General features: G+C 41.7%; 1 protein-coding gene across 1 annotated transcript in view; it reads left to right on the plus strand.

Moving 5' to 3' along the window:
• Positions 1 to 1,673: 1,673 nt before the first annotated feature.
• The window catches only part of CASR (calcium sensing receptor), a 109,378-nt gene continuing 97,397 nt past the window's right edge, over positions 1,674 to 13,654 (plus strand). The window contains exon 1 of the mRNA XM_028505254.2: positions 1,674 to 1,970. The gene's annotated coding sequence lies outside the window, so the exon portion shown is untranslated. The remainder of the gene's footprint in view (positions 1,971 to 13,654) is intronic.

Genomic DNA, 13,654 nt, shown 5'->3' on the forward strand with positions numbered 1-13,654 from the left:
TGTCTCACTCCTCAATTGTTCCTCCTGGTTTATTCACACACAAATGTTCAACCACCTGGTCCGCCAGCTACCACCTTCCTGAGAATCCTCTCAGCCCTGGCTGCCCATCTCTGCCCCTCCTACCAGTTAAAGAAGAATGTTTCTTCTTTAACTCCTTGGTTGTCAGACTAAAATTGAACCAAAACAGTTCAATTTTCTGGCAATTCTGGTTATTTTTTGTTTTTAAATTTGTTGTTGTCCTTCTTTTGGTTGTACAAGGAGGCAAAGTGCCTCTACCTATGCCTCCATCTTGGCCAGAAGTTCAGCCTCTGTTTGTTAAAAAAGATTTAACAGATGTTGAGAGGTGTGGAGAAAAAGTACCACAAAATGATACTTCTTCCTTGACATAACCATAGGCTCAGGAGAACTGAGCATACCTTTTTCACCATGTGATGTTGTTTAACCTCACAGCCTGTGTACCACTCTAAATTAAAGCATCTCCTATTCCTCCAGTGGAAGGTGTAAACATTGAGAGCCACTAATGAAGTGGTCAAGCACCTTGGCTTATGGTCAAACTGATCAGATTGAGGTCATGGTTGTTCTGCCTCCCAGCTGCCCCATCCTATACACCTTAACCACTGTGAACTTTGGTTTCTTTACCTTTAAGATGGGAGTAATATTACTCTTCAATGTCATGCTTTCTTAAAGATATTTGAACGTTATGCCCAGGTTGTAAACTGAATATTAAAGAGTATAAGTTCAACCTAAGACTCCAGTAGCATTCAGCTTTGGGGCTGAATTAATTCAGCCTTTAGGCACTGATCACGCTGTGCTTGTAGCCAGCTAAAATCTCTAAGCTTTTTGACATGCACTGCTACTGAACCAAATCTCTCACAGTGAATTTGTGTTGCTGGGCATTTGGGTCTGAGGGAGGACTTGGCATTTATTCTTATTAACTAGATCCTCCCCTTCATCTTAATGTGGTGCTTGAACATTTTTCAACTCCTTCTCCCACCCACCGTTTGAGGGGAAGGAAATCAAGTGGGCAGGACTGGGCTATAATAAGGATGTATTTGAGACCCTGTCTATGAGTCTGCATTCCTTTGAAATAAGAAAATGGAACTTTTTTCTGAGTATCCTCTATGTTTCAGGGATGTTCCTTTAACATCTCATTTAATAATCCAAGAACTCCATAATATAGGTGTAATCCCCACTTTACAAAGAAGAAATCTGCATTTTTTATTTGAAGTTAAACATGGTAACTATGCAATTTTTTACTTTTTCAGCTTCATGTTATTTTGTAAATGTCTTATTCACTTTATTATATTGCTTCATGTTTTCTCTTTTTTCCTTTATAAATAAATGCTCACTCCTTATTCTAAAAATATTTGAGACACTCTTACCTTGATGTTTATCATTTTAATGGCTGTATAATGACCCTAAGTTATCCTACCTTAATTTATTCAACCAGTTACCTATTGTTTAGAGTTTGTTGTTTGCTTTTCTTTGTTTGTTTTTTTTAAATTATTATTTTCTGTAATAAATGATCCTGTTATGAACATCTGCACAAGAATTATTTGTTATGGAAAATTCCCCAAGAATGGAATTGCTCCATCAAAGGGGATTTGACTTTTTGTAGGGACTAGCAGATTGTTTACCCAAAGGAGTGTGTAGTATTTGAGGGTAAAAAGAAAAACCTGGTTTTCTACAAAAGAAACAAATTTTCCACTTATTCATAAAATATTTGAGCGCCTGATAGGCGACGGGCGCCATGCCAGGCTGGGGACGGAGATGAGCAAGGAAGTCGGGGCCCGTCTTCAAGCAGAGCAAGGTCGAGTTCGGTAAAGGCAACCACGCGCTCCAGGTGCCTGGCTCCGGCCAGTGAGGAAAGCGCACCCCTCCACGCAGAAGAGCGGAAAGAGGGAGCCGTTTGCGAATACAGAGAAGGTCTCACAGCATAGACAGCTTTCGCCCTGAGTCTTGCGGAATGAGTAAGAGTCTTGGCACGGATTTATATTTATTTTACTGTGACTTTCTGGCCTTCTATCATAAAATTTTTTTCTCACTCATGGCACAGAGAATGTTGGCGGAGTCGTAAGTCCCCAACGTCGTAAGCCTCTTTCCATCTCCCAGGAGGAGGAAGGAAGGGGTGACTTCTGCCGCCGGTGCAGGGTCAGGGGTCCGGGAACTCCTGGTGCTGCACGGCAGAGGACTGGAGAGGACCCAAGCGCGGGGCCAGCAGTCCCCAAGGACCAGACCCGACGCGTGGCCCTCGGGAGAGGGAAGTCCTGCTCTCGGCGCCAGGCTCGAGTGGAGCCAGCTCAGCTCGGACAGGACTGGGAAGACGGAGAGGGAAGCGGAGCTGCCCAAGGTGCAGGGTTAGAGAGGCTCCCGTGAGTGGGCTCCGAGGGGAGCTAGGCTCAGCAGGCGCGGACCCCGAGGGAGCAGGCGGGCGGGGAGCGAGAGAGGGGCGGAGCTCCGAGGCCAGGGCCGGGGCACACGCCCGGAGGGTCTGCGGGGGGGCTGTTGCGGCCGGGCTTTGACCTAGGAACCTGGAGCGAGGCCCGCGCACCGTCCTAGCTTAGCTGCGAGCCCATCCTCGTGGAGACCCACGGCTGACCGGCCGGCGCTACCCTTGGTGAGGGAGCTGGAGCCGGGGCGCCAGGTAGGACCGAGGGCCGCGAGGAGGGCGGGCAGAAAGCGTCCCAATGCGGCCGGGGCAGTGTCGGGTCTGGGGGCTGCGGGCTCTGGGCCAAACGAAGGGCGCAGGCGGAGCAGCTCAACCCTAGGAACACCGAAGGGCGCAGGCGGAGCAGCTCAGCCCTAGGAACACCGGGTGCCGGCCTTGAGGCGAGTCAAGTTGCAAGACCAAACGCTGCTCGGGCTCAGGACCGGACGGCTCAGTCGCCCTGAGAAGGAGCTGTGGGTCGCTCTCGCGGATGGACGCGAGTGCGCCCCAGGACTCGGGCTGTGGGTAGTGTCTTGTATCTGTGCCTTGTTTCTTCGGCCTGTATGTAGCACTGTCACAAAGAACACGCTCTCCATGTGTGTTAACGAGGGAACAGGCGGTTTCTGGCGTATACGGAACGGAGGGACGCGGCGTCCTTGCCCAAGCCTCCAGCTAGCTACTTTAGGGACCTTGCCTCGGTGGCACCATATTCCTTGGGGATTAAAAAAAAAAGTACCAGATTGATGGAGTATTTTATTATTCTCTAAATTATTTTAAAATTATACTTTCAATAAATAACACGTGCAACTTAGTTTTAAGTAGTCAAGCAATACAAAAGTTTGTCTTCTAGAGTAATGCCTATCTATACTAGCATTTGTTTATTTATACCTTCCTTGTTTTTCACCGTATTCTTTCTTACTTTTCTTGTTCTGTCCCCTCCTTTTAATTCTGTATCCCACCTCCTGCCCAGTGAAAGTACCAGGAGAAAATGACGTCACCCCCACTGCCTAGGGCATCCCTTAATCTCCGGTGCTCCCAGCTGCATCACCCCTGCTGTCTTCGCAGCCTTCCACTGCGGTGGCCCTTTGGGTAGGGAGCCCGCTACGGACAGGACATTTCGTTTATTTGCCTTCACTCTCCCAGCGATTCATAGAAAGCGGCATTGGAGAAGAGTCCGTCCTACCTATTCAGTTCTGTCTTACCTATTCTTTGCCTTAAACTGGACTTCGCAAGTACAGTTTAAGTAGAGCCTGGTAGTGAGGGGAATCAATAAAGGATATTTCCTAAAATGCTCTAAATTTCCAGAAATTAACACTTAACTAGTTCCAATTCCTGAAAGCAGTGCTCCCCCAGTCACACCTTTCCCCCATTGCCTCCCCCTTCCTCCAGGACCGAGCAGAATTGCATGGTTCTTTCCCTCTGTAAGAAGAACTCAGAGGCTGGAGGTTTTATACTTGTGAGGAGGGTGGGGAGGAGCCATAGAGGAAGTAGGAGCAGGCCAAGACCCCCGAGTGGAGAAGAATCCTGGAGCGCTGGGTCCCGTCATTCAGAAACAACCTCCAGACAATCTGGTAAGAGACCACATATGTGGCTTATTGCTTGCAAACAGCACAATCAGCTCTTTTCCAATGCTTTTTCTATGCAACGCCAAAACATATTGAAAAGTAGGAAAAAAATCAGCAAATAAATCCATTTTATCTACATGATAAAATAGAAATTCTTTAAATTATTTTTAGTGAATTAAAAGTTTTGTAGGAGTTGTGTAGACTGTCTAAAATACTCCAGTCACTACATTTTCCTTTATTTATTTATTTTTATTTTTTTCATGTTGCATAACCTTGACCTGGATCCGAAACATGTCAAAATATTCAGGCTGGCTAGAAGCTGCCACTTCTAGGAAGCCTTTGGATTGGGTGGTTGGAAGGGGAAAAGATTAGAAAATAAGGACTGATCCTTGTGGTAGGGTAGAGAAATAAGAAAAAGGAATGGATTGAGCATCAACTTGAGCCTGGTAAGAAATCAGGTATAATTAGGAGAACAGGGAAATGAGTAAGAGACAAAGGAATCACTCGCCATTCGTTCATTCAAAATGTTCATAGAGTGTCCGGCTATGTGCCAGTCGCTGGGCAGGAAATGGTGAATGGGACCAGGCAATGTCCCTAATCTCCTGAAGCTTACAGATGTTTGGGGACGCAACCCTTAGTAAAATAACTATTGAAAATACATCATCCCATACATCAAAAGGTTGCAGGTTTGTTCCCCAGTTGGAGCGCAAAGAGGAGGCACCGTTGGATGTTTCTCTTCTTTCTCTCTCCCCCTTTGTCTTCTCTAAAATCGATAAACATATCCTCGGGTAAGGATTAAAAAGAAAATGTAATTACAAACTAAAGTAATCTTTCTAAAGGAAAGAAATAAAATTCTTTGAGGGTGTACACAGACTGCACTACAAGACCAAGGAAGGCTTTCTCAAAGAGGATTCCCTTGAGCTGATATTCAAGGGTAAGTGAGAATATTGAGGATGTATATGGTTTTCAGATAGGATCAGAATGTATCAATTAGGAACTGCATTTGGCTGCTGAGAATCAAGAAGTCTGTTTTCTGTGTGGCATTTGCCATACTGCATGGGTACACACGTAAAGTTGGCATTTCTGGAATCTGGGAAAAGGATGCTTTATTATCACAGCATCATTTGTTCAGTCTTGAGTTGGTCCTGGTTTTTCATTACTGTTATTCTTGCTTTAAAATTAAATGTTTAAATTAGTTTTATTCTTATCAGTTTGTTATTGTGCACAACAAAATATGTGCATTGCAGTTCAAATGTGAATCATTCATATTCTCATTGCTAAGGAAGATATGTATGTAATTGCAATACCCAATTCAATTTGTACAGTGACAGTTTATTGTTGTCACTGAGTACTTTCCCAGGTGAAAACAGGTGTGGCAGGAAGACTACAATATCTTTTTTCCACCTCTAAAGCTTTACATACCTCTTCAGAGTTTCATATACAGTCCTTAAGCAAAGAAAAAAAAAAAAAAAAAAACCTAATTGCATTGATGCTGTAAGTAGAAGTAACCTAAAGTTTGCAATGGGGTGCTCTGGCAAGCAACATATTCTATGTGCAAATAAGTATTTTCATGTATTCAATATTATTTATAGTAAATCTTCTAATGCCCAGCACTGTGTTAGATGTTATGGATAAAATGGGTTAGTAAGACACAGTCCCAGCATTTAAGGAATTCATAGAAGGCTAAGAGAGGGGAGTCATACTTATCCATGTGAGGTAGGAGTGTTGTGGTGCTATAATTAGGATACACTGATGCACAGGTAAGGGAGTGGTTGATTCTACCAAGGAAAGGAGGGGATGAGGAAAGTTTCATGGAAGAGTTAACATTTAAGTTGAATCTTGAAATACAAGACATTCCACAAGATAAGTAAAGTGGAGAGGGCATTATAGAAGAGGGATTAGTGTGAAAAACCAAACAAAATAAACAGAAAAGCAGAGGCACAATGTCCAGGACCTTCAAGTAGCTCAAAGAGCTCAAGTATAAGGAACAAAGAGGGACTTGTTGAGAGATAAGGCTGAAGCAGTGGGCAGGCCAGGTCACAGAACCTGCACACCTCCATCTAGATACCCTGGTGGTTAAACTGTGTACTCAAAGATGTGATGGACCCAGGTTTGAGTCGTGGCTTGGCCATTTTCTAGTTGTGGAACCTTGGTCAAGTAACTTGGCCTCAACATGTAACGGTGATGAAGGTTGTACCTCCCTCATTGGGTTGCTGCAAGAATTGAGATAAGCCATGTAGTACCTGATATAGATTGTGCACCCAGTTATTGTTGGCTATTATATCCATTATTCATCCTAGGACAAAGGAAACCACTGGAAGGTTTTAAATGAAGGAGTGAGTTAGTGAGTGTTTTGTTTAGAGCACAATCATTCTGGCTGCCTGGGAATTCCTGGTTCCCAGTTTGCAGCAGAGAAACCTCTTAGAGAGAATATAACCATTCAAATGACAGTGAAGATGGCATGAACGATGGTGGCCATGACAGTGGCCATGGAGAAAAGGAGACAAATGCTTGAGATGTTTGTAAGGTAGACTCCACAGCACTCAGTTACTCATTAGATGTGGGGAGTGGGATTCTGTTCTGTCATCCTTTGGTCTATCATCCAGATGATCTCCAGGTAAACAAAAGGAAGCTGGGCACCAAGCAGGACTAGGGATCAGGTATCTAGGAAGTACTTGTCTCTCTCATCTCTGGGAGGCCTTTAGTTCAAGGTAAATGAACATGAAACTTCATCCATTTTCCATTGTCATAAAGCAGCACATATAACCCTCACTTGTGCCTAGGAGTTTTGGTTCAACTTTGCCATCAGTCTGATTGAAGTTGTTCTCCTTTTCTGAAGTGTCCTCTCACAATAAGCACTGGCTGAGGGGCCTTTATTAAAGTCAGTGATAATTAGAGAATTTAGGTGGGCCTATTTTATAATGCAGTGTAATCTTGGTAACCATATCATCCATTCATAAAACAGAAAATAACTCACACGTGTGTGATAATGTTTGCTGAAAAGCTGCCAGTAGCTTTATGCCTATTTCCCCCAAATGTGGATCCTGGGAAACACTGATTGATTGCAGTACAGCTTGAACAGCTGTATCATTACTCAAAGTCACAGAAATGAAAAGACATTATAATAAGGCAGGGCCAAGAAGTGAAGTGGCAAAAGTGAAGTGAGGAAAAATAAGATCTAGAGTTTGTATAAAAGTAGACTTTCCATGTCTGTGACCTTGGACAACATATCTAACCTCTCTGAGCCTCAGTTTTTACTGGTGGATTTTCTTTTGATATCTGTAAAACCAAGGTAATATCTCCTTCAAAAGGCAGTTGTTAGGGTTAAATGAGCTGTATATGGAAAGTGGTTAACACAATGCCTGGCATAGGGTACGTGCTTAACTGGCCGATATCCTTTGACTCAGCGGTCTCTGAGGTCTTTCCTTATTTTGACAAAGCAGGAAGAATGAAGATTTCTTGGGTTGTGTAACCTGAATTAATTGGCTTTTATGTGTTTCTCATCTATAATTGTCTTTTTTCCCTTGTAAACCAGGACAAAAACCTGTTTACCTCCACTCTCAGGGAATGCTTCTCAGTGATGATGGGGCAAAGGTAATATGATGCCTGCAGACAGGAAGCTAATTTTAGCTATTCTTCTTTCAACGAGTCTTTCACATACACACAAGCAAAATTACTAACGAATAGAAAAATGGAGCTATTTGACTTCTTTTTCCTGTGCTTTTTGTTGGTGGAGTTTCTAACAAGCATTTTTCTTATTTATTTGTTATGTTTCATGTAGAAAGAAAGAACCAGGCTCAAAGAGATTGTAACAGCTCCTCCAATAATTGTGAGCTGTTTGTCCTTAGGAAAAAAATGTGTTTTTTTTTCTCTTAATAGAAGTTGATGATTGAAAGAATTATTATATCCTCCATATAGTTTTTCTAAATATTCTAAATTTGACAAAAGCCTTCCATTTAGTTCAGCAAGCATCAGTTGAGCTCCAGTTGCATGTTAGGGGGTGAGTTGGCACCATGGACTCAGAGATGCCCGCGGAAGAGGGTGGGTAAGAAGAGGGGCTGAGTGCCAGCAGATCTCAGAGAGCCAGTGAGAAAGGACCCATCAGGTCAAAGTGCTCACTAGTTTCAGAACCCTAGTCCCTCAGATCATGAACTTGCACATGGGAGTCCTTTTGTGCTGTTTGTCAGTTGAAATATTAGGAGAAAAAGGTCGTGAGGAGGCCAAGTGGCCTATTTCCTGCACTCTTAAAAATAAAAATATTCGAAATAAGGGTTTGCTCTATGCAATTAGCCAATTTTCACCCATATCTTTTGATAGGCAGTGAAGTTAAAGTCTAGGCTCTGGAATTAGAGTGCCTGGCCCTGTATCCCAGCTCTACAGCTTACTAGTCATATGGCTTTGGGCAAGTTGTTTAACCCCTCTGTGCCCCAGTTTCCCTATCAAAATACTGAGGTTACTAATTTTACCTACTGCATTTGTTGTTAACTGATTTAAATGAGCTAATACAAATTGTTCAAGCTCATCAAGCACAGATGCTGTGTCTTCTTCAACACTGAAACCTCAGACTCCAGCATGGTGCCTGGTACAATGGAAAAGCTGAGTGAATTAACAAATCTCGATACATAGACTGATACAGCACTTGATTGACAAAGTACTTTTTATCATTAACTCGCGTCTTCCTCAGAACATCTCAGGAGATAAAGAGGGAGATGGGTGCGATAGGTACACTCATCTCCATTTTACAAATGAGGAACTAGGGCCCTGAGAGGTTGCATGACTTGACCAAGAAAGCACGACTGTAAATGACAGACCTGATTCTTGCTCTTAATTGCATTTATTCCTAGCCCGTGAGCTTCCCACTAACTGGCTGCCTCTCGATCTTATGCGGGTTTCGTGGGACTCAAAGTTTACCCACCACCAAAAATGAACACACATACCTTATTTAGTTTTCTGAAGAAATGAACTTACTGTAAATACACTCAGTCAAATTGTAACTTCAAGTTAAAAGTTGAACTTTGGGAAGTTTCTATTTTGGGGGGTGGGGAGAAAAGCAGAGGATATTATGGGAATGAAGAAGTTCTTTCTATGTGTGAGAGTAGCAGAGAATCACGAAGGAAAATATTAACTGACTTTGTTACATAAATATTTAAACTATTATGTATAAAAAGCCACAATTAACTTGAAAGGAAACTAAATTTTAAAAAGTTGTAGCAAATATGCCAAAGAGTTAAAAGTTTCAATATCTAACGAGCTCATAAAAATTAATAGGAAAAATGATAAGACCTTAGTTTCAAAAAGTGGGCAAAGGATTAACAGTTTTCAAATGAGGAAAAGCATGTGGTTGGTGCACATATAAAATATTTTAACTTTAATAAAAGAAATAAGGATTTTTAAAATGATATATCCATTTGCTTATCAAGAACAGTAAGATTTTAAAGATAATGCTGGTGGAGTGAGATAAAATGGTTACCCCAGATAACACAAATTATCTGGAAAATAATCCTCTTAAAATTGGTTGTTATCTTTGACCAAGGAATTCAATTTCTGGGATATATCCTACAGAAATCATCAGCGAGATCCAAGATCTCACTAATGAGTGGAAGCTACACTAACCTCCTCCCAGGACCTATCTGGAATTACAGGTACAAATAAATTGTAGAGAAATCATTAATAACTGAAGAAATCATTAGAAACATGGTTTAAGACTTATGCCTCCCCTCCAAAAAAAGAAAGAAGTTATCTAAAAAACTATAAAGAAAAAATACTCAGTGCTATTACATGTCTACAATAACTAAAGTGAAGAGGTGTAACACAAACCTAAAAAAATAAACAGTCATGAAGATGTTCTTCACAGTGTTTATTTAGGAAAGTGAAACACTAGAAACAGCCTGTGTCCAACAATAAGAAAGTGTTTAAATAAATTGTGGTGGTGGTGAAGTAGCTTAGACTAGCAGCTGAAAGCATGGAGTCTCGCCACCTGAGTTCGAATCCTGACTTTGCCGCATATTGGCCCTGCAACCTTGCAAACCTCTCTGTGCCTCAGTTTCTGCATTTATACAGTGGGGATGGCAAGAGTACCTACAGCATAGTTTATGTGGATTAAATGAATCAATATAGGTCCATAATTCCAAACTCCTCAAAGCTCTATAAACCTAAAGATTTTTGTGATTTTATTAGTAGCAAAACATGACTAAACTGACAGAAACTGACATAACTTTATCCCACTTTCTGTTGACTATATTCTGGGGCTGTAGTCAATCTTAATTCTTTTCCATAGTAGTTTTACTTTCCCTGCAGAATCTCTAAGGATCTCTTTATGAATTAATAACCCTCATGAACATGTGAAAAGATTAATTGAAGTCAGTGCTAATTGGAGTCAGGTATATCTACTGTAAGCTAATCTCTTGGTCAAGAAATATTCCAAATCCTCCCACCCAGAACTTTCAAACTTTAAGGTGAGAAATATTATTAACTGTAGATTGCTGAGCTCTGCCTCCAGAGATTCTCATTAAACAGGTCTTGGGTGGGGCAAATATCTGTAGTTCTCACAAATTCCCAGGTGATGCTGATCATGGACCACATTTAGGTACCCTCCTCTAACCACCCCCTCTTTATTTTTATCACCCCTTATATTGTACCTTTATTATGTGAACATTTTCTTTCTGAGACCTTCGACTTCTTTTTATATTATTCTCTTGTCTTCTCATTTCTATGCTTTGCTTTTATTTCCAGAAGTAGTCAGTCACCTAAAGAAATTATCGCTTTCTAGGCACTTATGTGCCAGTAACTTTGTTAGTGCTCTATTCTTTTTTTTTTCATTTTTTATCAGCTCTGAAAGAGCATATTATTATCCTCATTTTAGAAGTGAGAAAACAGAGGCCCTAGGACTCCCAGTAAGTGGGAAAAAAACCTTCTGGCCCCCAAGCCCAAGCTCATTCCTTTTTACTGTCCACCCCTTTCACCTGGCAGTACATGTCACCAGGTCTCCAGGCTACATGCTTTCTCAATCCTGCCTCAGCTGTGTGGCTCCTGCCGAGTCCCCAGTCTGGAGCCCCTGTCTCTACTCATCACCTATCTGGATCCCATTTGGAACTTCTAACCAGGAGGTTCACCCAGCTACGCCTGTTCACAACCCACAGTTTTGTTCTTACCTGGCCACTCATCATACTGGGCATGGCACAGGTCGGTTTACAGTGGCAAGTGCACTAACACAGAGTTTACTCTTGTATTATTATTAATTAATTATTGTATTGTTTTCCATATGAACAACTGTAAATTTACTTGTGCCCCACCCTGTTTGTATTTGCTTTTTCATACCATGGGATTTGTCCTCCTAACTCGACTTGGAACTCCTTGAAGGCAGGACCCATCTCTGGCATCTCTATGCCCCCTTTGGAACCTCTGTGCTAGGGGTTGAGTGCCTCCCTTACCCCCCTTCCTACTTTTCTCCTTTCCTATACTGCTGTCCCCACCACTTGTCCTGCCTTATATTGATGAAGTTGAGCCATATCAACAAGAAGGGGAAAAAAGAAAGCAAGCCATGTTTGACCCTCCTTCACCCTCTTCCCAGCAGTGCAGCTGTGGGTATCTTGCTGGTGTTTGGTTGTTCCACAGCATCATGAGAAGGAACTCCCCATGAGGATCTGCACTTACCACTTGGTTGTTATTGAGGGTTTCCAGACACCTCTCCCCTCCTTCCATATTTACTCAGATTCCATTTCTGTTATTTTACTTCCCAATTTCACTCTGCATCCTTTTCTCTATGCAAGTATATGCCAAGAATTCTCACCTGCCTGTTCCCAGCTTGTACATTTGTGGAGTCACTTCCCCTGAATAAGATCCATATTGGGGCCAATATGGTGGGAACCATTCATTTGGTCTATACACTGGCTATTTTCTCCCCTCTCCCACCATACTCCTCCCCTCCCCCTCCCTGCATTTCCCCCTTCCTCCTTCATGAGATCATTATGTCTGTTATTGTTTAGATGGTGTTATCAACCCACTATGACAGCTTTTACACATCTCAGGGCTTGTGATCTTTTGTAATTTTCTCAAAACTTGTCATTATCTCCCTGTGAGGGGTCTGCAGAGCAGCTGGGCCTCATAGCCAAAAGGTGAGATTTCCCACAGTGCTTTCATTTCCTCCCTGTCCGTTAGTGCAGAAGTGCTGGTGGTGTTTCGGTCACAGCCTCACCTAGCTGCACTGCTAAACTGACACCACCACCAGTACATAATTGTGGATTCAATTAGTCTTCTGGTTCAGAAGGCTTTTTTCTGACCCACATTTATATAAACCAGCTTTGTGACGGTTCTGATGCTTTCCTTCAGTGTCTCCTGTGATTAGAATTCCTTCTCTTTGGTGCCTCATTCCATGTGCTATTCTTGGAAACTTTCCCAGTGAAACTCTAAGGGGGAAAAACATCCTGAGAGTACCATTTACTATTTCTTTAGTGTTCCAGTGTATCAGTCACTGCGCTCAGCATTTTTATGCTTTATTTTTTAATCCCATTATTTAACTTTAGTTAGGTGCATCTCAGTACAATGGAGAAACTGAGTGTTAGTGAGGTTAAGTGACTTGCCTAAGGTTCCATGGTCTGTAAGAGGAACAGCCTACATTCAAACAGAGGCCACGTATTCCAAAGCTCATAGTCAGATTTTCATTTCTGGGAGCTTTCTCCTCTCCTTCAAAAAATATAATAGTTTAGTCTAAGGATCTCTCATAAACCACTATGACAGTGCAAATGGATGTACCCTTTCTGGAGGGCAAGTTGGCAATTCATATTAAAAGCTTTCTTATCCCCTGGCTGGCGTAGCTCAGTGGATTGAGTGTGGGCTGCAAACCAAAGTGTTGCAGGTTCGATTCCCAGTCAGAGCACATGCCTGGGTTGCAGGCCATGGCCCCCAGCAACTGCACATTGATGTTTCTCTCTCTCTCTCTCTATCCCCATCCCTTCCCTCTCTAAAAATAAATAAATAAAATCTTAAAAAAACTTTCTTATCCTTTAATTTAACAATACCCATGCCTGAATTTATGGTAAGGAAATATTAACATGTGCAAAGGCTTAGCAACTCTAAGGAAGAGCAGGACAGCAATATTCATAATTTGAAAAATTTGTAAAAAACGGAATTTTTCCAACAAAAGGGAGTCAGCTAAAGTGTGATACAAGGAGACAATGAAGTACCGAGTAGTCATAAATTCTGTGGAAAAAGAATATTTGGTGGCATAAAAATGTGTTCATGATGTACTAAGGAATACTATAGAATTTCAGATTAAATCCATTTGTGTAAAAACAGATACTACAAAATAGACTCAAAGAGAAATGACACAGAGCCAGAGACATAGATATGTATATATTTTTAAAAAATTAAAAAGTGAAGAATTGTGATACTGAGATAGAATTAAAACTAATTTTTACTCTTTTAACTCTTTTACTGTGTAATACTTTTTAAATTGACATGGAGGTTTATTTTAACTTTTTGTTTTTAGAATTTTGTTTTGTTTTTTTTAATTGGAAAGCATTTGCATGTTGTTTGAAGATGTAATCTTGGAACTCCATCCTGGTCATTCCCTCTGTTGGTGTTTTTATGCTATCAGCTTTGGGTTTGTTCTTTTTATGGAGCTGAGCTGGGGAGCTGATCATTTGTGCTGAAAATATTTGCA

The sequence above is a fragment of the Phyllostomus discolor genome, chromosome 2, assembly GCF_004126475.2.
Source record: "Phyllostomus discolor isolate MPI-MPIP mPhyDis1 chromosome 2, mPhyDis1.pri.v3, whole genome shotgun sequence".
NCBI classification, from domain to species: domain Eukaryota; kingdom Metazoa; phylum Chordata; class Mammalia; order Chiroptera; family Phyllostomidae; genus Phyllostomus; species Phyllostomus discolor.